This window comes from Fukomys damarensis, unplaced genomic scaffold (assembly GCF_012274545.1).
Source record: "Fukomys damarensis isolate Sample0158 unplaced genomic scaffold, DMR_v1.0_HiC HiC_scaffold_35, whole genome shotgun sequence".
Classification (NCBI taxonomy): Eukaryota; Metazoa; Chordata; class Mammalia; order Rodentia; family Bathyergidae; genus Fukomys; species Fukomys damarensis.
Genome location: NW_022900947.1, coordinates 16014940 through 16040919, shown reverse-complemented (window position 1 = coordinate 16040919; position 25980 = coordinate 16014940). Strand labels below are relative to the sequence as shown.

Genomic DNA, 25980 nt, shown 5'->3' with positions numbered 1-25980 from the left:
CTATGAATATTCTTGAACAAGTCTCTATGTGGGTATACATTTTTCATTCCTCTATCTACACTAACAGTAGGAGTGAAAGTTCTAGATTATATGGTAAATGCATATTTAATGTTTAAGGTATTGGGCGTTTTTCAGATTGCATCACTTTATGTCCCCTCTGCCTATGTATCAGTTGCAGTTTATTCATGTTCTTACTCACACTTAATATCATTAATCTATTTGACTGCATTTCCCCCACAACTAACAACATTGAGGACCTTCTGTGGACTTATTGATAATGGCCTATCATCTATTGTAAAGCACCTTTGCAAATCTTCTGCCCATTTTTATTGAACATCTCATATTGTTTATCTCCTTATTGAATTATAAGAGTTTTTAATATATTTCAGATAGACATGCTATCTGGATATCAAATATATGTATCAGGAACGTGTTCTCCAAGGCCTTTGAGCTGCCTTTTTATTTTCTTAGTATGTTTCAAAGAATAAAAGTTTTAAATCTTTGTGATACCCAGTTCATCTAGTATTTCTTCTACAGTTCATGATTTTTTTCTTTTGGACTACTTAAAATATTTACCTTTCCCAAGACTAGGAAGTTATTTCTCTTGTGAGTTTAATTTTGTAGTTTTATATTTAATGATTTATATATCTATATCTTTATAGTTTCTTTCTTTCTCTCTCTCTTTCTTTTTTTTTTTTGGTGGGGGGATTGAGACAGGGTCTCACTATGAAGTTGAGACTGACCTGAAACTCACTATGCAGCCCAGACTGGTCTCGAACTCACAACAATCCTCCTGCCTCAGCCTTCCAAGTACTGAGATTACAGGTGTGCACCACCATGCCCGGCTTATATTTTATTTCTTTTCAAGTAAACTTTTGTGCATGATAAAGTTGACTTTCACTTCCTTTCTTGTGCATAATTATACTACCACCATTTGTCGAGAAGAATATTCTTCTACTGACAACTTTAAACCCTGTTAATATTAGGACTCTGCATTCTTATTAAGTGAACTACTGTAGAAACCTACTGATTTTAAAACATCATACTTTCCTAGTAGCCTGAATACTACTATGTCAGCTATATTTTGCAAATTTTTAACTTATGTATTTTTTATTTTTAGTAATTTTATTGGTACATTTAATGTATACAATATAATGGCATTCATTGTTGGAAATTTATACCTTTACATGATCATTCTTGGTTCTTATTTTGTGTGTTGTTTCATTTTATTTGAAATATTTTCTAATTTCCCTTGTGATTTAATCTTTGACTTATGAACTGAATTCCCATATATTTGGATATTTTCCAAATGTCCTGTATTACTGTCTTCTGATTTAATTTTGTTGTTGTCAAAGAAGACATTATATTTGGACTTTTTTACTCAAAACATGTGACATTAACTGTCTTTTCCACACCAACCAATTTTCTAACTATCTAGCCATAAACCAAGTGTCCTGCAAGTCAGTTTGGTTCACAGGAACCACCCAGGGTTAGCCCAGATCCCATAGGCTAGGATCTCAGTCCCACGAGACCATACTCCCTTCAGATGACAATTAAATCTTAAAAGAGTCTTTTACTTCTGACCAATCAGCTGTGAGTCAAGGGGTCCCAAAACACCTTCCTCAGATTTACCAAATCTCAGCTCACAGACCTTAGGAAAACAACTTACGTATTATCCCTAGTTCATTATAAAGGTTCAACTCTGGAACAGTCTAAAGGCAGACATGCATAGGTGAGGTGTACGGGGTGAGGGCTGTGACCAGTTTCCTGGCCCTCTCTAGGCATGCTACCACCCCACACTCGGATATTCATCAACCTTTCTATGTCCCACCATTTCTGGTTTTATTTTGAAAGTATGATTGATTAAATCACTGGCTCTGGATGATTAACTCAGTCGCTAAGCCCTCTCCCCTTCCCTGAAGTTGAAGGGGAAGCTGACAGACCCAATTTTATCATTCCTTGGCATTTCTAGTGGCCAGCTGCTCTCCACATTTACCTAGGGATTCCCAGCCACCAGTCAGGTCATTAGCATATCAAAGACAGAGACCCTTGTCACTTCAGAGGTTTCAAAGGTTTTAGGAGTCATGTGACAGGAACCAGGAGACAAGACCAAAACGATATTCTCCATAATATTACAAGGTAAGATTTCAGTTCTTCAAAAAGTATTGATGTGTTTTATGGAGAAGTTTATGATCCATTTCAGTGAATATTTTATATTATATATACATTATACATGATCTACTCTGTGTGTGTGTGTGTGTGTGTGTGTGTATCTCTATATCTTTCAAGGCTGGGGTATAACTTAGTGATAGAGCACTGGTCTGGCATATGTGAGGCATTAGATTTGATCTCCAGCACCAACCTAAAAACTACTGAGAACCTGCAAAGAAAATAATTGTACTTTGATTTTGTTGTGCAAATTCTTCCACTTATCTACAGTGTATTAATATGGTTAATAGTAGTTAATAGTTCAAATCTATACTCTTACTGATTTTCTGTCCTTTTGTTCTATAAACTAGTAGCGAATTGTTGATACCTCCTTGTGGAATTAGCTGTTTCTTCTTTCCGTTCTGACAGTTTCCACTACTTTCATTATTAAATCTATTATTGATATATACTCATTGAAGATTTATGTCTTTCTGATGGATGAATCCCTTTAACATTATGAATGGTGATTTTCCATAGCAGTATTCTTTCTGAAATCTATTTCAGGTGACAAAAACATACCTGCTTTTACTGTCTAATATTAAGGTTTGCATGGCATAATTTTTCATCCTTTTTCACTGAATGCATTTGACTTTATACGTAAAATGAGTCTTTTGTAGATGTCATATAATTAATTGCTTTTATCTAAATAATCTTTAGTCTTTAATTGGAATCTATTTAATGTTAAGTATTGTTATGTGTGCTTTGTATTTACTACTTTATTGTTTGTGTTTTCTTTAGTTCACATATTGTTTACTCATTTCATCATATTTCCCTATTTTTTTAGGAATTAAATTTATTTTAGTATTCTACTTTATCTCCAGTATAAGCTTATTAATATGTCTTTTAATTTTTTAAACAATTGCTCTAGGGTTTTAAATTAGTATTTTTATTACAACTTGAAATAATATTGTGTTACTTTCATGTAAAATGTAAGACTCTTAACAATATACTTTATTGGCTTTTTTGTTTCTGTTTTTGTTTTTTGGTACCGGGGACAGAACTCTGGTCCTTGCGCTTGCATGAAAGGTGGCGGATCCTCTGAGCTAAATCCCTGGCAATATACTTTAATTTCTCCACTTTTGCATTTTATGCTTTTATTTGTCATAAATCAGTTATATACTAATTCTACACATATTATATACCCCACAATATATTGCTACTTTTAAAGAGGAGAAAGCATTTTATGTACATGCTCTATTCAATGCTTTTTATTTATTGGTGTAAATCCCAAAATCCAAAAGATACCACTTTTCTTCCACCTAAATAATGTCACTTAATATCTCTTTTACAGTTTGTCTAGAACTTGTGTTTCAAACCACACCATTATAGTCACTTGCTGCAAACGTTCTTCTATTAGTTTGCTAAGGCTGCCATAATGAACTACTATAGGCTGTGTAATCTAAAAAGCAGAAATTTATTCCCTATGACCTCAAACTTCAAATACAGTCACACTGACAGTCAGGACCTCCACATGAAAGTTTTGAACACAGAGTAATTCCTAATAGTCCCTATATCTCCAGGTGAAGATTTAAGCTCAGAAAGCTGAGTTCATAATAGACGATCAGACAAAATAAAATTTCAAATTAGTGGCAAACATACCACTAAAACACACTAATTCAGATGTGTTAGAGTAGCTAATTCAAGCTATGTAAAAGGCAAGATCATTAAGCACACAGTACATAGACACTGAAGGAGTGGTTTTATGGTTGAGATGGAAAATGTTCCTCAAAAGTTCATGCATTCAGAGATGGGGCTTTGGATCATGGTGGCATTATACTCATCAGTGGATTAATCCATTGATGAGTTCATGGCTAAATGTTATGTTAAGAGATATGGCCTTGTTTGATGTGGGTCAGTGGAGACACAGGTGGATGGTATATTCTTGTTCACAGTTCTCCCTTCTCTTTCCGCTTTCTGGATGCCATGAGGTGAACAACTTTTTCTGCCTTGTCCTTCCACCATGGTGCTTTTTCATTGGAGCCTGCTGACCACGGACTGAATCTCCTGAACTATGAGTCAAAATAAACCTCTCCTTCTTTAACTTGTAGATGTCAAGTATTATGCCCCAGCAATAAGAAAGTGACTAGTACAGAGAGTTGATACCAGAGAAGTGGACTTATTGTCAACAATACCTAACGATGTGCTTTAGAAAGCCTTTGGAACTGGTTTGCATGAGTTTCAAAAGATTTGGAGATGCTAGCTAGAGTTGCCCTAGAATGCTGTAAGATGAATATGATGGATGATTCTACATAGAGCTTAGAAGATCAGAATACCAGAATGGAGATGTGGACAGTAAAGGCCAGTCTAAGGAGGTCTCAGTTGGAAACAAAGATTCTTGGAATTGGAGCAGAGGCAGTCTTTATTATGCTCTGGCTGAAATTTTTTCTACATTTTGCCCATGTCTTGAGATTTTACAGGAGACTGAGATTAAGGGTAATGGACTAACTGATTTGGTGGATGAAATTTCAAAGCATCTCAACATTCAAGCTTTTACATAGGTACTGCTGGCTATTTTTAGCCAAATTTACAATACGAATTAGGAGCAAGCCCAAAAGACAAAAGATGTAAGAAGTTTTCAATTTTGCCAGAGAAGAAACACCTATAAAACATGTGGCAGGAAGAGAACACTTGCTTACAAGACTAGCATTTTTTAAAAAGCCAAGCACTTGAACTAATACAGTAAGAAAGGGGCTGAGAACATCCTAGGAAATGGCCAAACCTCATTCATCACAGGCTCAAGGGTGTAAAAGGGTAAACTCCTTTTAAAGAGTTTAGTTTGATAACAGAGCTCTAGAGCACCTTGTTAATTCAGTCACCTAGAAAAGCATTTCCCCAAATTCAGCCAACTGGGTACTGAGAGACTGTTGCAACCATGATATAATGGGGTGAGGCTACTGATAGAGCCAGTGGCATACCTAAGTATCCCATCTACATGGTGGTGGTTTTTAATACATGCAGAATGTAATAACTGTGGTGTCATGGATGCTTCCACCCTGATTTCAGAAGGAGGCCTGGGAGACCAGGGAATATTGTGTGACTAGGTCACACTCTTGGCCAGAATTTCCAAAGACAGAGTGATTTCTGAGGCTGTGGGAATAAAGCTAAAGGTGCAGTGAAGACCTGGGGAAGTTGGAGATGTTAGGAATGTAGCCCAGCTGTCGAGGAAAGCCACGGGCAATGAGCAGAGCCAGCCCAAGAGAGAGGCCATGTTGGCTGCAATCAGCAAGGCCATAGGTGTAGGGCTGCCTGGACTCTCCAGAGATCAAACCTCAATACAACTTTCCCCAGATGCTGGGCAGAGAGCCACAAAATTCAATGTTTTCCCCATAGGGTTTCACTCTTGCTTTGATTTGAGTCCTCTTGATTCCCCTTTTTCCTCTGTTTTTGGAATAGGAATGTTTACCCTGTACCTTTGTATATCAGCAGTTTTGAAGTTTTCATTTTTACAGAGGCTTACAGCTAAGACTCAGGGAAACTTTGGACTGGACTTTTCAAAACAGCTAAACTGCTAAAACTTTAGCACCTCTTTGGTATGGACTGAACTGCATTTTGTATAACATGATGAACAAGAGCCCTTCAGAGGCCAGGGCAACATGTTACGGTTTAGATCTAAAATGCCCCCCGAAAATGAGTCAGAGGTGAAGCTATTGTAATATGATTAGTGGGAGCCCTGTACTCATCAGTGGATTAATTCATTGATGAGTTGATGGCTGAATGTGTTTTTTAGGAGGCGTGGCCTGGTTGGATGTGGTCACTGGGATTTTGACCCTGGATTTTGACATTTTTATCCTTGGCTCCTCCCTTCTTTCTCTCTGCTTTCTGATTGCAATGAGATGAGCATCTTTCCTCCCCTCATGCCCTTCCACCATGATACTTCCGCTTTGGACCCAGCCAATCATTGACTGAATCCACTAAACTGTGAATCAAAATAAACCTCTCCTCCTCTAAGTTGTCAGAATTGGATATGTGTCCCAGTGATGAGAAAGTGACTAATACAAGTGGGTGGATTATCTTGCAGATCCTATAACTTGGCGTGTTTGCTCTATATTGTTGTATTTTTATAAAGATGAAAAATAATCAGCTAATACATATCGGAAGTCATATGTCTTCCTTCATCTTTCATTCTCTAGAAAGAAGTATGCATTTCTAACTGGACACTCTTCCATGCCAAGAAGAAAAAAAAGAAAGAAAAATTAATTTCATGGTCTACAAGATTTATTGCACAGAAAACTCGAGTCAAATTGTAAGCATAAAAAATTATAATAAGGTTCATAAGCTTATTACTACCCTGAATTATAGCCCTAAAGCCTCAAATCTTATTTTCTGAAAATCTTTGAGCAAGGGATATTCTCAGGGACAATCTTACTTTGTTTATAACTTTCTAAATATATGTATTGTATCTTAGATTTACTCACTGTTTTGCAAATTAGTCATTTATATATTCCACAAATGTACAATCCCTACATGCTGAGCTTAGCTTTCTGATCTCCATGAACCTCTGAAAATGTCATTTTCAATAGAGATTTTCTTTTAAGTAAATGTATAATTTCCTATTATACCAAATACCTAAAAAATGACAAGGAAAAAACAACTCATAATTCATCTATTAAGAGCAAATGTGGTAGTACATTATTTCAAAGTCATTTCAAGTAGCTAGTAACTACAATTTTAAAATTAAATAAATTTACATAGTGTAACACACATTTTCATTTCTTAAAAGAGTTATAAAAAGAAATTGACTCTTTGGAGAATGTCAGGCTTTGGACAGCTATTTAAACTAATGTTCCATGAATCACAATTAATCTTATTTAGCAAATCAGTTCATATAATTAGTTTACAAATACACGATTGAAACAATAAAATACTCTGAGTTATGCAACTGTTCCTAATTAGAATATTGTCACTGCCCTAGTTTTTAAAATTTCTAAACATATCATTTAATAATTACTTTGTATTTACTTAGCTGATGTTTTTACCACGAAACTTGGGTTTCCATGTGTAAAGCTCAAAGAGGGAAAAACATAAAACATTTAGGTAAATGTCAGTATTATAGTTAATATGTAAATTTTAAGAATAGATGCAAAGGATTTCAATCCCTTCTGACAGCACCCTAAAATATAAAATATAAAAAAATCATATCATCTTAAAATTGTTACCCATGCAGAACACAGACTTATTAGAGTTTTGTTTGAATCTGACTTTAAAATCTATGGTAATTCTACATCATTTGTCTCTGACAGTAGTATCACCAGTGAAGAATTAATCTATCAGAATTCTTGTCTCTTCCTCTTTTTTCTCTACTTTGTCTGCTGCTCTTATTTCTCTCTCTCTCTCTCTCTCTCTCTCTCTCTTTTCACACACACACACACTTTCTTTTCTCCCTTCCTCCTCCAAAGCCACAAAATCTCACTTAATCAAAAGACAGTTCCTATCCTTGATATCAAAGAAATCCATTAGAATTGGATGTTCCTTCATAGAACTATTATTCCTAGTCATGGCAGGAAATAAAGAGTTTTGGAATGCATAATAATTAGTTATAAACTTCAGTGTTTCCAGCATCAAACAAAAAAGTCGGAAAAATAAGAATTAGTCATTTTTCAAGTTCATTTCATGAATAAGTGTTAAATAATACAAATATAGAGATGTTGCTTTCAAGCTCATTATTTCCACTCTTATTTTAAGTCTTTACCTAGAAAACTTAGAAAACAATTTTATTTAATCTTCAGACAAGACCTATTACTGCCCACATTCATATTTTGAAGCCCTAGTACTGCAGATTTCAGAATGTGAACGTATTTGAAGACAGTCTTCTGAAGGTAATCAAGTTAAAATGAATTCATTTGGGTATACCTGAGTCTAACTGGACTGGGTCTTTGAAAAATGGGGAAACCTGGGCAGAGAAAGAAACCCAGGAAGCACAAATGTGAAGACGGAAGGCTGGTATTATGGTGATGCTTTTATAAACCAAGGAACACAACATAACCAGAACACCACCAGAAGCGAAAAAGGAAGCATGGAACAGTTTCTTCCTTAGAGCCTTTAGAAAGAACAAACCTGACAATACCCTATTCTTGGAATTCTGGCCTCAAGAACTGTGAGACAATAAATTTCTGTTGTCTAAGCCACTTACTTAGTTTATGGTACAGTATTTTGCTACAACTTGCATAGCAAATTATTGTCATAGCTAACTGTTGCATGACCTGCGTTTTTTTACTTAGGATCTAATTATGATCATACTGTTACTTGAGATTAAGATTTATTGCCACCATGTTGAAAAACTTAGAATAAGGGTATAAATAGGAAAGCTGATCTTAGTTCACAGTTGGATTACTGAAGTATATCTGCTTTCGGATTAGAAACCTCAAGATCTCAGACAAAATACAGGTGGTTCTGCCTCATTACAACAAGCTAGCTGGCATTATTGATATGTTTTGCTATTATTGTATCAAAAAAACACAGACTCAGAGTTTTGACACTTTCTCCACAATGGAAGGTTGATATAAGACATAAAATTCAAATAATAAAACATACCATTTATATAAACAGAATAAATGGCAAAAAGTATGTATTTCTCACATAAATGTCAAAAAATTACTTGAAGAAGACCCACAAACTTTCATTAGAGAAAGAATCAACAAGTTAAGAATGCAAGATAATTCCCTCAACTCAATAAGGATACCCACAAAACCAACAACTAACATTAGACTTAATGGTGGAAGACTGAATGTTCATAATCATGCTTCCAAAATTCAAAACTTACTCCAAAATTATTGTGATCAAAACAGTGTGGTACTACAACAATAAACCTGTGAGTTCATGCACTGGAACAAATAAACCCTTATAATTACAGTCAGTTGATTTTTGATAAAGTTGTTGAGAAAATATGATGGATAATGAAGTCTTATGAAAGTTATATCGGTACAAATGGAGATCCATATATAAGAATGAAGTTGGAACCATTTCTCATACCCTACAAAACAATCAAATAAAACTGGATCATAGTCCTAAATGTAAGAGCTAAAATTATGAAGTTCTTGGAAGAAAATATGAATGAATTTTAATAACCTTGAATTCAGTGAAGACTTCTTAAATATAACATCAAAATCATAGAAAGGAGAAAAGAAAATGTAAGTTTTATTATATTAATCAGGGCTCAGAACCAATAGGATGTGTAGCGTGGGAAAGTATTATTAGAACAAGTTGGGTCACATGACTATGGAGAATAGAAAGCCCCAAGATCTGTAGTCAACAAGCTGGAGACTTGGAGAGTCATTGGCATAAATTCCATTTGAAAGCTTCTGATCTGAGAGGAACTAATGTTTCAGTTCAGACCCAAAGGCAGGAAAAGATCAATGTCACTGTTCAGTCAATCAGGCAGGAGGAGTTCCGCTTATTCTCAGCACAGCTTTTTGTTCAATTCAAGCTTTCAACTGGTTGGAGGAGTAAAGCCCACATTAAGAGGAATAATATGTAATATCAGTCTACCAGTTCAGTTAATCTCATCCAAGATTTCTCCCCTTGACACTCATCACATACACACTCATATAAAATAATGTTTGCCAAGTAATCAGCACACTATGTGGCCCAGTCAAAATGATGTATAGGCTATCAAAATTAAAAACTTGTGCTGCAATACATTCAAGACAGTGAAAGACAATTTACAAAATGGAACACAGTATTTTGAAATTATGTATCTGATTCAGAACTTATATCCGGCAAAGCACTTTTAGAGCTGAATAATAAAAAAATATCCAGGTTTAAAATGAGCAAAGAATAGCTTTTTTCCAGAGAAGATATACAAACAGCCACTAAACATATGAAAAAATTATGAATATGACTAGCCATTAGAGAAATGCAAACAAAAATCATCTCATACCCATTAGAGGGGCTATAATAAGAAAGAAAGATAATAACAAATGTTGGAGTCTGTCCAAAAAATGGAAGCCTCACATCTTGTTTTTGAGAATGCCAAGTGGTACTATTGCTTTAGAACAAAATTTCACATTTCTCAAAACTTCAAGTGACCATATGACCCAGAAATTTTTCTTTTAAATACAACACAAAAACTTGTTCAAAAATGTTCATAGCAGTATTGTTCATTACAACAAAAAACGAAAACAACCAAATTTATATCAACTGATGAATGGATAAATAAAATAAATGTATCTGTATTATAGAATATTATTCATCAATACAAAGTACAGAAATAATACATGCTACAACAGAGAGAAATGTTGAAAAGATAGGTTAAGTGGAAGAAACCATTCACAAAAAGTCATATGTTGTCTGACTCCATTCATATAAAAGGCATAGAATAGGCAAACCTATAAAGACAAAAGGCAGATCATGGTTGTGTACAGATGGGGTGAGTTGGGTGGGGCTGAAGAATGATTTTTCTTGGGCAAGAGATTTCTTTTATAGGAATGAAAATGTCCTAAAATTGATTGTGGGGATATTGCTCTGAGAATGCACTCTGTATATATAAAAACAATTTAATTTTGCACATTTAGAGACTAAATTGTGTCATGTTAATTACATTTTGATAAAGACTTTTTTAAAAAAATAATAAATTACACTTAGAAATATATACATTTGATTTGTACTATTTATAAGAACTGCATCACAGAAAAGAAAAGTCCTTCCCATCCAGGATCATCTCCTTGGTCCTTCACTTATCAAAATTGTAAGCATTATCCAAGACCATCTTCAAGCTTTGTCTAGCGCTCTGCAGGAGAGGAGGAGGAATCTGGCACTCAAGGAGGGCAGATGAGACACTGTCGTGCTCAGCATGAGGGGAACCAACCTTATCAGAGACACTACTCTGCCACAGCCATGGGAGTTAGCTTGGAAGTAGAAGTTTGCCTACTGAATCTTCAGAAGGAACTGACTCTGCCCCCTATGGATCACGAGCTGACCACTCTGAGAACTTAATTCAGAAGCATGCAAATAAGCCCACTGAGATTCCTGATCCCACAAAGCATGACATAATAAATGTATGTTGTTTCCTTTCATTTCTCACTTGCTGCAAGTTTTCATAATGTGCTAGCACTTTATTCTTTACTCTGTTAATATGGCTTATTACATTGATTTTTAAATAAATTTCCACACTGTTATAATGTGAATAAAAGCAAAAAGCAAACTCCAAAATAGATATTTTAACATATATTTGCAGGGGAAAGTAAAATAGTAAGAAAATTTTTGCTATTAAGATTTTTAATTTAAAATATCTGACCTGAAAGTTGGGGCAATTGATCTCCGCTCCAGTCTCCCTTCATCTTTTAATCACACATTCTTAAGCTATAGATATGTGTTTTAAAGGCTTATAATTTCTCACCTTTATTTTATTTTATTATTTTTTCGGGGGGGAACCAGGGATTGAACTCGGGACCTTGCACTTGCAAGGCAGGCGGTGGAACCACTGAGCTAAATCATCGGCCCTCACCTTTACTTTAAACATAACAGAGACAGATATGGTGAGAGGCAGAGAGAGAGTGGAGGGGGGCACTTTTTTCAGAGGTAGCAGAAAGCTATAAATATAAGCAAGGAAAAAACAGATATGAATCCAACAGTAGCATTATAACACAGATAGTTTATGTACTAGTTCTGAGGTTCTTTATTCTGAATCAACATGCAGATGTTTGAAATTTTTGGTAACCATGAGGTATCTTTTCCTTCTTGTAGGGTAGAATTATTATGCTATAGAGAGTGGGGAAACAGTGGATTCCTGACCTTGAGAAAGTGGCAAGAATGGAGGAATGAGTGCATTTGAAGTAAGAAGTATTTTGAGGGAGACTGATAGCAAAGTCTTTTATTGTAATTTGTTTTTAGATTGTTACTTAAACTTTCCCCATATTTTTGACTATATCACATACATGGTTCAAGTGGTACTTGGGAATGAGCACAACAGGATGGTGTCCCCTGATCTTCATGTAATGGAAGTTAATTGCCAATGAAACAGCGTTAGGAAGTCAGGCCTAAGAAGTAATTAGCTCATGAGGGCAGAGTCCTCATGAATGGATTAATGTTATTATTATGGGAGTGGGTTAGTTACTGCAAGAAGGGGTTTGCTTTGATAGCAAGTTAGCTGCTCTCCTGCTGTCTTAGTCTTGACTTTTCTTGCCCTCCCACCTTCCAATGTGGGATAACACATGAAAACTATCAACAGATGTGGGCCCCTTAATGATGGGTTTCCCATTCTACACAACCAAGTACCAAACACATTTCTGTTCATTATAAATTACTCACTCTCTGGTATTCTGTTAGAGCAGCACAAAATATTCTAAGGCACACGGAATTTACATGTGGCAGCCAGTGGATATTTTGTATTATTACTAAAGTGTTACTCTTGAATTTGGATTCTATTATTTTAAACATATATGTGAAGCTTAATAACAACTTTTGCATTAGCAACTTGATGAACAAAAAAATTAGTACTATGAAGTCCTATTTTGTAATTACATTTAACATTATTCAGTTATATTTTCAAAAATGAATAGATTTCAGTTTTGGCTAATAATTTTTAACTAAGATTTTGATATTTAGCCATAGTTGTATTTTAAATAATCTAGAATAAAAATAATTTTTGAAAATAATTTCTTAGATCTTATATTTATCTCATATTTTAATTAAAATATATTGAAACAATTTATAATACAAATTCATTTTACCACTTTAAATAATTGTTGTCAATAGAGTATAACTTATGGGAAATTATTGATTATAACATTCTCACTGCTGAAATAGAGTCAAGAAAAGTAAATTTTATAAACTTTATGAATTTTTATTTTATCATGTATCCAAACATCAATATTTCAAGAGAACACCCATACACAATTAATATTTAAATAGAGTTATCTTCAATATTTTGCTATCAGTCATACGGCTGGGGATGTAGCTCAGTGGCAGTGTACCTGGTTGGCAAGCACAAGGTCCTGGAGTTTGATCCCAGGTACCAGAAAAAAACAAAAACCAAAACACATAGTTTTCATATATTTTCTTAATGTAAAGGTGTATTTTTTCCAAAGTAGACAGTATACTTTTTATATATAATTTGATTCCTAATTTTTGACCTGAAACTATTTGGATTTATGCTACATAAACCTCCATTTGTACTTTCGTCCTAGGGCCCACAAATGTTAGGGGCATAACTATTCCCTTCTAATTTGCAGATCTTAAAAGTCATATTTGATTTGCACCTTGTTTTGCTGGTGGTTGTACATAATTTGCCTCATTGTCTGGAATCTCTGGCTCACTATGCAGAGCAGACTTTCAATGCTGTATGTGTATCTAAAGCTATGGTCCACCAAGCCACACAGCTAGAAGAGTTCAGGGCCCCCAAAAGCTTGGGGCAAAGCATGTGTTTCTGTGGAATTCCTTTACACAGACTTTTGTTACAGAGAGGCATTGATATGAAGTCCAGTGCTAGCCAATGCATACTCATGCTCCAAATGGGCTTGCAATGCCAGTGCCCCTTTGACTCTAACAGCAAACTATCTGCCAGATATTAGAGGGAGACAGCGAGACTATGAGGTGGCGCCATTGTGACCCATCTGGTGACGATTTTGTATGGTCTGAGCCCCAGGCTTTTGAACAACAGCTCCATGTTCACCATATGAATTGGAACTGTTTCAGATCTGTTTTCTGGCAAAGGTACTGAAATAACTCCTTCTGGTTATTGTAACAAATTAGCACCAGCACTAGCTTCAAATAACAGAATTCACTCTTAAATTCTGGAAGTGAGAAATCACAAAGCACTTCCTCTAGACTAAAACCATGCTATCAGCAGGACTATGGTCACACTGGAGGCTGTAGAAGAAAACCTATCCCTTGTCCCTTCTAGTTTTTGGTTGCTGCCAACATATCTCAGCTCCTGGCCACAACATTCCAACCTTCGAGGTCAACAACCTTCTAATCTGTTATGCCCTATCTTCATGTAGAGTGTAAGAAAATCTCTCTCCTTTTTTTCTTTTTTGTTTTTGAGATAGGGTTTCACTATGTAATTTGGGCTGGCCTTGAACTCACTATACAGCCCAGGTTGGTCCCAAACTCATGGTGATCCTCTTGCCTCGGTATCTGGAGTGCTAAGATTATAAGCATTCGCCACCATGCTTGGCTTCTCTCCCTTTTTTAAGAAACATCCATTTCAGCCAGGCATGGTGCAATGCAATCATAACACTCTGGGAAGCTGAGAGAGGACAATTGCAAGTTTGAGCCCAATACAAAATAAAAAAGCAACTGCGGAAGTAGCCCAAAGCAAAGATCTTGGGTTCATGTCTCAGAATATGATTCTTTGTGTAACCATACAAAACGACTTTGCTATATAAGGTACTATTTACAGGTTCCTAGGATTAGGATTTGATAACTTTTGGGTGAATATTTTTAAGCAATTATAATTTTCTTGATAGCATAGTTTACGTTCAATTTTTTAGAGTTCTGGGTGTGGTATGAGGGATACACATTTGAAGTTTACAATTTAGGTCTATATATAGTTATATAAAACTTGCAAATAAAATGAAAACTAGGAGCTAGGCATGGTGGTGCACATCTGTAATTTCATCACCCTGGGAGGCTAACGCAGGAGAACTGCAGGTTTAAGCCTAGCCAGAGAAATTTAGTGAGACCCTGTCTCAAAATAAAAAATTCAAAAGAGCTGGGGTGTAGTTCATTTCAATAAGAAGGCCTGGGTTCAATCCTCATCCCTCCCCACAATATAACAAAACTTGGTCTTAGATACATTAAAAGAAATTAACCGCAAGTATTCATTGAAATTCCTCCCTCTCTTTTCTGTTCTTAAATTTTTCTTCCTCCTTTTTCTCCTCCTCTTCCTTTTCCTGTTTTTAGCTACAATAAAGTATTTCCTTTTTAGTAGGCAAAAGCCCAGGGCTAAGTGCCGAATAGGCATATTATACGTAGATCATGGGAGAATCTCTATCTAGAGGAAGCTATCAAGTCAATCTGTAGTTAGATGAAGATCCTACTTACCAAGAGTTTCTACCTAACATTTGGTCTGGCTTCTCTGAATTACAGGCAGCAACAGTCAGCCAGTGTGCACAGTGAAAAGCTGCTACACTGGAAAATCTTGGTCTACACTTTTTCATTCTTCTGTGATTTCATTTTTCCTCATATTTGCCACTGACTGCGATGCCTGAACTAGGTCAGGAATGAGTATCTAGGGGGTCATCAAAAATTATGTGTGAGTAGCTAGAGGTTCACAAGACAGAAGAAGCAGGCCTGAGACAATCAGGCAGCTTTTTACATAACAGTGCCCATTTTAGAAGTTACTCAGATGGGACCTGGAGAAGGAAACAGGGTTGCCAGTGTGGGGAGTAGGAATACTGAGATGGAAAGAACACAACAGTTGTCTCACTTTTAACATTTGTCCTTTGAAAAAGTTCAGTTGCTTATTTTACGGAAAAAGTAATTTTATAAATCCAATAAAATAAAATTCCTCCCTTTTTTTTTTTTTTTTTTTGAGATAGGATCTCGCTTTGTAGTTCAGGCTGGCCTTGAACTGATGGTGTAGCCCAGGCTGGCTTTGAACTTGAAGCAATCCTCCTCAAGAGTGCTGGAACTACAGGTATGCACCTCCACACCCAGCTGAAAGTCCTTTTTTTTTTCTTTTTTGTACCAGGGACCAAACTCAGTTCCTTGCACTTGTGAGGTAGGCGTCAGCACCACTGAGCTAAATCCCCAACCCTCAGCTGAAAGTCTTAAAAACCATGAGAGAAGTTTTCTTAGCCTTTCCATTACAGAACATCATTTGTGAGACTGTATTTAAAAATCATAAATCTAGGGCCAGGGATTTGGCTCAGTGGTGCTGCTGCCTGCCTTGTAAGCACAAGGGCCCGAGTTCAATCCCCAGTACCAAAGGAAAAAAATCGTAAATCTAAATTTAATTATTCAAATGCACATGTTAAAGCTGGGCATGATGGTCCATGCCTAAAGTCCCCCTAGTTAACTGATGTTGTCACTGACACTGATGCAATAGTGTTCTTTTGTAGGGCTATGGATTCCTTTTAATTTTATAGTATATAATATTTTTAGCATGTTACTATTTTATTGTCTGGATTTTCATACCAGTGTTTGCAGTATATAAATCCAAGCCATCTTCTACTATAGCAGAATGCTTGTGTTTCCCAAAAAATTCTTATTTTGAAATCTTAACTCTCAAGGTGAAGCTATTTGGAGGTAGCCCTCTTGGCAATACTTATGTTATAAAGGCAGAACCCTTATGATAGAATTAGTATCCTTATAAACGAGGCACCGAAGACACTATTGGCCCTTCTGCCTGGAAGGACAATGAAAAGGCTTCATCTATGAACTCACAAATGGTCCCTCACAAGACACCACAAAGACTAGCACCTTAATCCCATAATTCTCAGCCTCCAGAACTATGATAAATAAATTATGTTTTTAGGCCATGCTGTTTATGTATTTGTTGTAGCCCAAATACACCAACAGTCCTCCCAGTTAATATTATCTTGACCCAATAATACTGTGTTTGTTTTCAAATAGATCCAGAAAGTCTTTGATTTTCCTTTCTTTAAAAGTTGGAGCTAAATTCCCTTCCCCTTGCACAAATCTAGTCTGGATGACTCATTTCTAGCAAATAAAATATGGTGAAAATGATGCCGTGTGATTTCTAAGACCAGGTCCTAAAAGGCAATGTGGCTTTCTGCCCGCTCTGTCTTGGATCACTTCCTCTGGAGGACGCTCACTGACATGTGGAGATGACACTCAGGCAACTCCACTGGGAGAGGAGGATAGCCAGGAGCTGCTACCAGCCAGTGGAGAACAAGGCATCCGGCCAACAGCATCTTGAGAAGGCTGTTTGGAAGTGGATCCTTAGTCTCCATCAGTCCTGCATATGACTGTAAATCTGGCTGGAATCTTGACTGCAGCATAATGACAGACTGAGCCAAAACCACCCAGCTAAGCTGCTCCCAGATTTCTGACTCATAAACTGTTAGATAAACAATGTTGTTAGCTTGAAGATTTGGGGTAATTTGCTTTACAACAATAACTAATGAAGCCAGTTAAAAACCTTCAATATTTCCCAGTGTGAGACCAAGGATATACCTTGCATCTTATAATTGCAAATGATTAACAGAGAACAATTTATGTAAGTAAATAATAGATTTTTTTAGACTTTGCCTGAAATGTTGTTTGACTCAAATGTAAGACTTAATTCAAACAACTGATATATATATTTTTTAATTTTATTGAGTTTATTGGTACATTTTAGGGATACAGTACAGTTACATTCATTGTTGGGATCATGTACCTTTACATGGCAAGTCTTGATTCTCATTTTTTCCCCTTACCTCTGCCCTCCCTTCACCCCCTCCTCCCCTCCCCATCTACAAACACTTTATTTTCATCTTTTCATTCTCTCACATTTTTTTCTTTTCCCTTTTTGTTCTTCCCCTACGTATCACACCTTCCCTACACCTTTAGCTCCTTTCCTCCCATTTCTAAATGTCAGTAATCTTATTAGAATCTTATGCATTGTTGCAGAATATTCACACCAGGGAAACTATTTGGTATTTACACATGTGGGACTTATTTATTTCACTTAGGAGTATATCTTCAATATGTATCCATTTTCCTATGAATGAATCTATTCTCTCGCTCTTTATGGCTGAGTAATATTCCATTTTATAGAAAAACCACAACTTCTTTATCCAGTTTCCAACGGATGGGCAAATAGGTTGTTTCCAAGATTTAGCTATTACAAACTGTGCCGCTATAAACATGGGTGCACATACTTCTCTGTGATATGATTCTTTTAGTTCTCTTGGAAAGATACCCAACAGAGGGATGGCTGGGTCAAATGGAACCTCCAGTCCAAGCTCTTTGAGGTATCTCCATATTGATTTCCATAGTGGTTGCACTAGTCTGCACTCCCACCAACAATGGAGGAGGGTTCCTTTCTCCCCACAACCCCGCCAACATTTGTTATTGTGTGATTTCTTGATAGCAGCCATTCTTTGTGGGGTGAGGTGGAATCTCAGTGTTGTTTTCATCTGCATCTCTCGAATGACCAGTGATGTGGAACATTTTTTCATATATTTTCTTGCTGCTTTCACTTCTTTGTATGAGAAATGTCTGTTCATTTCGGATGCCCATTTTTGGATCGGGTCTTTATATTTGGGGGGACTGATTGTTTTGAGTTCTTTATATATCCTTGATAATAGTCCTTTGTCTGAGGTACAGCTGGTAAAAATTTTTTCCCACATTGTAGATTGTCTCTTAGTTCTGCTAATGGTTTCTTTTGAAGTACAGAAGCTTTTTAGTAAGATGAGATCCCAGTTGTTGATTCTTTCTGCTAGTTCCCGTGCTACTGAGGATTTGTTCATAAAGTCTTTTCCTATACCAATGTCTTCCAGAGTTCTGCCTAACTTACTTTCCAGCAAGTTTAATGTTTCTGTTTTAATATTTAGATCTTTAATCCATTTGGATTTTAATTTAGTGCATGGCGAAAGATAAGGGTCTAATTTTAATCTGTGACAGGTTGATATCCAGTTTTTCCAACACCATTTATTAAAGAGGCTATCTTTCCTCCACTGAGGATGGTGAGCTCCTTTGTCGAAGATGAGGTAGCTGAGTACATCTGCATTTGTTTTTGTGTCTTCCAGTCTGTTCCATTGATCCTCAGGCCTATTTCTTTGCCAGTACCATGCTGATTTTATCACAGTGGCTTTGTAGTATAGTTTCAAATTGGGAATTGTTACACCTGGTGCCATGTGACTGTTGCCTATAATGGCTTTTGCTATTCTAGGTCTCTTGTGGTTCCAAATGAATTTTTGGATTCTTTTTTCTAGTTCTGTGAAATATAGTGTTGGAATTTCAATTGGCATTGCATTGAATGTATATAGCAGTTTCGGTAGTATGGCCATTTTCACTATGTTGATTCTTCCTACCCAGGAGCAGGGGATATCTTTCCATTTTTTTATATCCTCTTCGATTTCTTTTTTCAGAGTGCTGTAGTTTTCAGTGTAGAGATCTTTTGTTTCTTTTGTTAGATTGATTCCTAGATACTTCATTTTTTTGGATGCTATTGTAAAAGGAATTTTTTCCCTTATTTCTCTTTCTGTCTGTCTGTTATTTGTGTATAGAAAGGCTATTGATTTTTGGGTATTCACCTTGTATCCAGATACTTTACTGAATCTGTCAATTAAGTCTAGAAGTTTTTTGGTGGAGTTTTTTGGATCTTCAATGTAGAGTATCATATCATCAGCAAATAATGATAGTTTAACTTCTTCCTTTCCTATCTTTATTGCTTTAATTTCTTTCTCTTGTCTAATTGCTGTGGCTAATGTTTCCAGAACTATATTGAAGAGAAGTGGCGATAGTGGGCATCCTTGTCTTGTTCCTGATTTTAACATGAAGGTTTTCAGTTTTTGGCCATTCAATATGATGTTGGCTGATGGTTTTTCATAAATAGCCTTTATTAAATTGAGGTATAGACCATCTATTCCAATTTTTTGCAGGGTTTTTATCATGAATGGGTGTTGAATTTTATCAAATGCTTTTTCTGCATCTATTGAGAGGATCATATGGTTTTTGTCCTTGACTTTGTTAATATAATGTATTACATTCACTGACTTTCGTATGTTGAACCACCCTTGCATCTCTGGAATAAATCCGACTTGGTCATGATGGATGATCTTCTTAATAATCCTCTGTATTCTGTTTGCTAGTATCTTATTAAGGATTTTTGCATCTATATTCATTAAGGAGATTGGTCTGTAGTTCTCCTTTTTGGTTGTATCTTTCTCTGGTTTGGGAATCAGAGTGATACTTGCTTCCAGGAATGAATTTGGAAGTATAGCTTCTCTTTCAATTTCATTGAAAAGTTTGAAGAGTAATGGTAGTAGTTCTTCTCTAAATGTCTTGTAAAATTCAGCAGTGAATCCATCAGGGCCTGGGCTTTTCTTTGTTGGTAAGTTTTTAATTACATTTTCAATTTCACTGATTGTGATTGGGGTGTTTAAAATGTTTTTATCTTCTTCGTTCAACTTTGGTAATTCATAAGTATCTAGAAATCTGTCCATTTCTTCTGTGTTTTCCATTTTATTAGAGTACAGGTTCTCAAAGTAGGTGTTCATGATCCTCTGGATTTCTTTCGGATCTGTTGTGACTTCGCCTTTTTCATTCCTAATTGCATGGATCTGAGCCTTTTCTTTCCTTTTTTTGATAAGATTAGCTAAGGGTTTGTCAATTTTATTTATTCTTTCAAAAAACCAGCTCTTTGTTTCATTTATTTTTTGTATCGTTTTCTTAATTTCAATTGCATTGATTTCTGCTCGGATCTTTATAATTTCCTCTCTTGTTCGAGCTTTGGGTTTTTCTTGCTCTTGTTTTTCTAGGAGTCTAAGTTTCATCGTTAAGTTGTCAAACAACTGATATATTTTTAACTACAAATAAATAAACCAAGTAAATAACTGAGGTGTGACTGGATATTTACAAAAAGAACTGTTTTATTGTTATACAAATCCATACTTCCAGTAAAGGATGCTATAATATATTAGGCATATATTTTATAAATAAAATACAACTAAGTACTCAGAAACTGAAAATATGTGAGATATTATATGTGAGATATTACACACATACTATACAGCTATAAGCTAAATTATGCCCTCTTCACTCAAATTCATATGGTCAATCTCTAAATCCAAGTACCCAAGAATGTAAGTGTATTTGGAGACGTGGCCTTTAAAGTGATTATTAAGCGGGAGATGTAGCTCAACAGACCACACCTGCCTGGCAAGCACATGGTCCTGAGTTGATCCCCGTACCCCAAAAGAGTAACTACTAAAAGTTAACATCATGATGTTGAGCCTTAATTAAATATAACCAATGTCCTTCTAACAAGAAAAATCTTAGATATACCAAGGTTTCCAATAAACAAACCAAAGGCCCGAGGACATAGAGAAAGTGAACATCTTCAAGTACAGGAGCCAGGGCTCAAAAGAAACCAATCCACTGACACCTTGATTTTATACTTCCAGCCTCCAAAACTACAGTAAAATAAATGTCTGTTGTTTAAATCATCCAGTTTTTGATATTTTGTAGTGTCAGCCCTTAAAAACTAATACTACATGTCACCAAGATAAATCAAGAGGGCATTTCTCACATTCTTAAATATCCAGATTACCTGGTTAGGATTTAGATTTATAATGTCTCCTGAAAACTCATGTGTTTGGAAGGTGATTTGTTCATGGGGGTGATATATTTACTGGCAGACTCATGCACTCATGAGTTCAATAGCTCATGTGCTGTGAGGAGGTACGGCCTGGTGAGGAGGAGCAGGTCCGTGGGGCATGATCTAGAAGGATGTATTCTTGTCTCCCGGAAGGGCTGCTCCTTTCCCTCTCTACTTCTTAGCTGCATGGGTTGAGCATCTTTCCTCCACCGTTCCCTTTTGCTATGCCTTTTCTACCTTGGAATCAACCAACCATGGACCAAATCCTCTGAAATGTGATCCAAAATAAACTACTTCTTTAAGTTGCGGATGTTGCATATTATCTCCCAGAAATGAGAAAATGAGAATACACTTCAGTGTTGCTCAAAACTTTTTATATAAAGTATTGATTTTAGAACAAAATTTTAAAATGTTGCATAGAATCAAATATATAATCAAAACATCACATTTTGCACTAAATGTACTTAATACTACAAAACTGATAATTTCTCAATTTTTAAAGTCACAGTTAGAAATATGCAACATTTATTTTCTAAATCTTTTAATTTGGAATAATTTATTTGGGAAGTAAATGAGAACCAAAAGTTACTATTTCGGGGCTAGTGTGTAGTTTAGTTGTAAAGCATTTTCTTAGCACACATGAAAACACTGAGTTCTGTTTCCAGCACTTTAAAAAACAAAGACGACAACTAAGAAAGGCAAAGACAAACTAAGAAAACACCTAAGAAGAGGTGGTTTTCATTTGATCTAATGTTCCTTTTCTTCTCACCCTACTCACACCCCTTTATCTCCATTCTAAAATCAGGATTTTTACTATCAGACAAAGTTTTAAACTGCAACTTTTGTTTGCCTTCTATTATACTTCCTACAGGACAAACTGCTTATCAATTAATCGGCTTATGGTTTAGTCTCAACTTAAATTTATTATGAATATTTAAAATTTGGTGAGAAAAAGAGTCTTGCTTCAAAAGTGGCTTAATTGCTACACTTCTTAAAAAGTCATGCAAAGAGACTCACAGGACACTGTGTCCTCTTGGTCTGTGTCCTACAGGCCAGATAGCGCTGCTCTCAGATCTCAGTGGCTGCCCAGAGTACACCAACCAGATTATCTGGAGAAAAGAATGGCTCACCAGGTAGTGGCAACATAATACAATTTTAGTTTAAAAATATGAATTGGCTTTTATTTGTGATTCTGGAATGAGGCATAATAGAGGAGAATGAAATAAAACAGAATGAATATTCTGTGGAACTGAGCAGAGAAGTTTGGTTTTATAGTCCGAAATGCACCGAAGACAGCAGGAACAAAGAATATAAAGCAGACGAGTCATTTTAAAGCTATTTCTTTATAAAGGTTAATGCAGAGGGCACTCCCTTATCATGTAGGCTAAAGCTGGCCTTTTGGGGATTTGGATATTATTCCTCTCTCTCCGGATTTCTCAGGTTGATAAACAATACAGTTTTGGCAGAAGATGTAGAACTTCAGCATGACTAACTCCATTTTGCTTTTGGTCTACTGGGCCTAGCGTAGGAACTCATTCCAAATCAATGGCCTCCAAGGGGCTGGGGATTTAGTTCAGTGGTGCCACTGCCTGTTTTGCAAGAATGAGGCCCTGAGTTTGATCGCTGGTACCAAAAACAAACAAGCAAACAAAAAACAATGGCCTCCAACAAATTTTATTTAGCAATAGCATAAAAACCATATTGCAGAAAATAATATTTCTAATCAATGATTAGGGATCCCCAGTGACTACCATACCCCAGTTTAAACCATCAAATTTAAATGCTTTTTTAAATAACCAGTGTACCCAAGAAAACCCACTCCTTTTAAGATTTGTCTTATGATCAGCAGAGGCTTCCTGAGTGAGGAAAGGTGAGATTTTATGGAATTCATCTAAGAATAACAAATGTAGAATTTATTGTCATGAGTTGATAAACCTCAAAAAGCCATTTGAAAGTATTATTGATGTGACACAAATTTGGAAGTCTATAAGATATGGTGTATATAAAGGGGTTACAGTATTTATCCCTCAAAATAAAATAATCTATGAAGGAGTCATGGTTGTCCTGAGAGCAAATCCTTAGCGGTCTCCTTATTCTCAGAGATTGTTATATTTTAGAACATGTAACACCATTTTTTTTTGCTTAGAAAGCAGCTGATTTCATCTTAAGCATTCTCTGTTGAATTTTACTTTGTCATGTAAATTGTATCCTACTTAAAAGTCTTTCAACCAAAGAAGCTGCAATAAGGAAATGTGAATCCCACAAATACAGCAATATTCAAACAATGGATAATTTAACCCGGATGCATGTGGAGAGATCAGACATAAAATTTCTACATCACAAAATGTGATGAAAATTCACAGGATTTTACAAATTTAAAAATATTCTGGCTTTCCCTTTAAAGAATTCATCTCCCAAAGAACAATGTGCAATTTTTTCAGGCCTGATCACAATTACCTAGCAGTCCCCATCTGGGGAAAACTGCACTCCCCATGTTCCACTTGGTGCAGATCATATCCCATCGTGGTCTTTCTCTGAGGTAATTGAAGCCAGGTTCTTAGGTTTCTCTAGTTTCTCAGGTACCTCATGCATTTAAATTCCTATCTGCCACACATTCATTCCTAATTTTCTTTATCTGAAACTGTGAACAGAGGTCTTTTCTGATACCTCTGTCAAAGCCACCACATATAAGGAAAAGAAAAACATCTCAAAGACATTTTTCCCCACTATGATGGAGTACTCAGAATTTTATGATTGCCAGCCCTTCCCCTGCATCCTTATTCTGACACCAGAACCCACACAACTGCCAGAACCTTTTACTTGCTGCTCCGCAGGCACTGAGAGCTCACATCTGTGATGGTTCACCTGACATCTGACCAATGTGACTTTCCACAGGGGAAGATGAAACAGTGGAAAGTGGTGCTTTATCTGCATTAGCCCTCTGCTTATAGCATCTCAGTGACTGTAGACTTTTTTTTCTCACTGAATTTATTGGTACATTTTAGGTACACAGTACAGTTACATTCATTATTGGGATCTTGTACCTTCACATAACAGGTCTTGGTTCTCATTTTTTCCCCTTGTGCCTGTCCTCCCTTCACCCCCTCCTCCCCTCCCTACTTACAAAAGCTTTATTTCCATTTTGTCATTTTCTCATATTTTTTTCTTTTCCCTTTTTACCTTTCCCCACCCTTCCCACTTTCCCTACACCTTTAGCCACTTTCTTCCTATTTCACATTGTCAATTATCTCACTAGGATCTTATGTACTATTATAGTTTTTCACACCAGAGAAACTATTCAGTATTTACACGTGTGACTTATTTATTTCGCTTAGGAGTATATCCTCAATATGTACCCATTTTCCTATGAATGAATCTAATTTCTCATTCTTTACGGCTGAGTAGTATTCCATTTTATAGAAAAACCTAATTCTTTCATTTTGGGTTTGTTGCTTGGCTGTAATACTCAATACCTGGAACTCAGCTCTTTTAGCTCAGCTCAGCTGACTCTTCACACCCCTATTAGTATATGTCAGTTATTATGTATCAATCAATATGATTAGATCAACTCTGAAATTACTCTACTCTGGTTTTCAGGAGTAAGCCTTCCACAAAGCTGGAATTGACTCTGAGTAAGAGAGTGTGATGAGCAAAATTTACTGTGTCATCTATGAAGCTTAGACTCCTTCGTATGGTTTCATAGTACATTGTGCATCACAATGGATCAAATGCATTTATATTCATATGTAAAAAAACAAAATATGTTTCTCATGGTCAAATATCTTTTCTACTCTGCTATTTGTTAATATGAATATACAAAGAAAGTAGTTGGTTTCAAGTAATGGCAAAGTCAACACAAATTAACAACACAAATGTATTGGTTCCTCTAAATGACAGGCCATGAAGTAGTGAAGGCTATAGGCCCAGTATAAATAAAATTTAATCAGTCTGTGTCAGTCTTGCTGTGATTCTTTTTTCTCATCTGTAGGTAAATTTTACTAATGAACCAAATCAAATTTCACATCTGTAGGTCACCACATTTGATAGAAGAAAAGATCATGGCTCTATCAGCATTCCCACTGTCTGATTATACATGCCAGTTCCTGAATCATCAATCATCTGGTTACAGGAAGATATTTTTCCAATTGACTTAGCCTAGGTCACACGTTCTATTCCTACAGCTAATGGATGACATTGTTATCTTCCCAGAAATCACATAAATTCCCAAGGAAAAGTCAGAGACTACTGAGGAGAGGTGAATGAATGCCGTGAAGGCAAAAAATATGGCAGTGGAGAAATGACTGCCCTTTTCAATTTGGACAAAAAGTTAATGAGTATTTCTGGAGCAATATGGGAGAGTCAAACTTCCCAGGAATTTCCTACAACAGTATCAATTTGAGCAACTACTCACACATGAAAATATATTCACAAGAGCTAACGAAACCAGATGGTTTTCATAACATCCAGTTTTAGCACAACAGCAAGAGAAAAATCCACTGATTTGGATAGAAAGGAGCTTTCCACTACTACCTCATTATTGTTCTTAACTCAGAACAAACCAA

At 36.0% G+C, this 25980-nt stretch overlaps 1 pseudogene; it reads right to left on the bottom strand.

Moving 5' to 3' along the window:
• Positions 1–25980, bottom strand: part of LOC104852682 — a 240159-nt pseudogene that overhangs the window by 179316 nt on the left and 34863 nt on the right.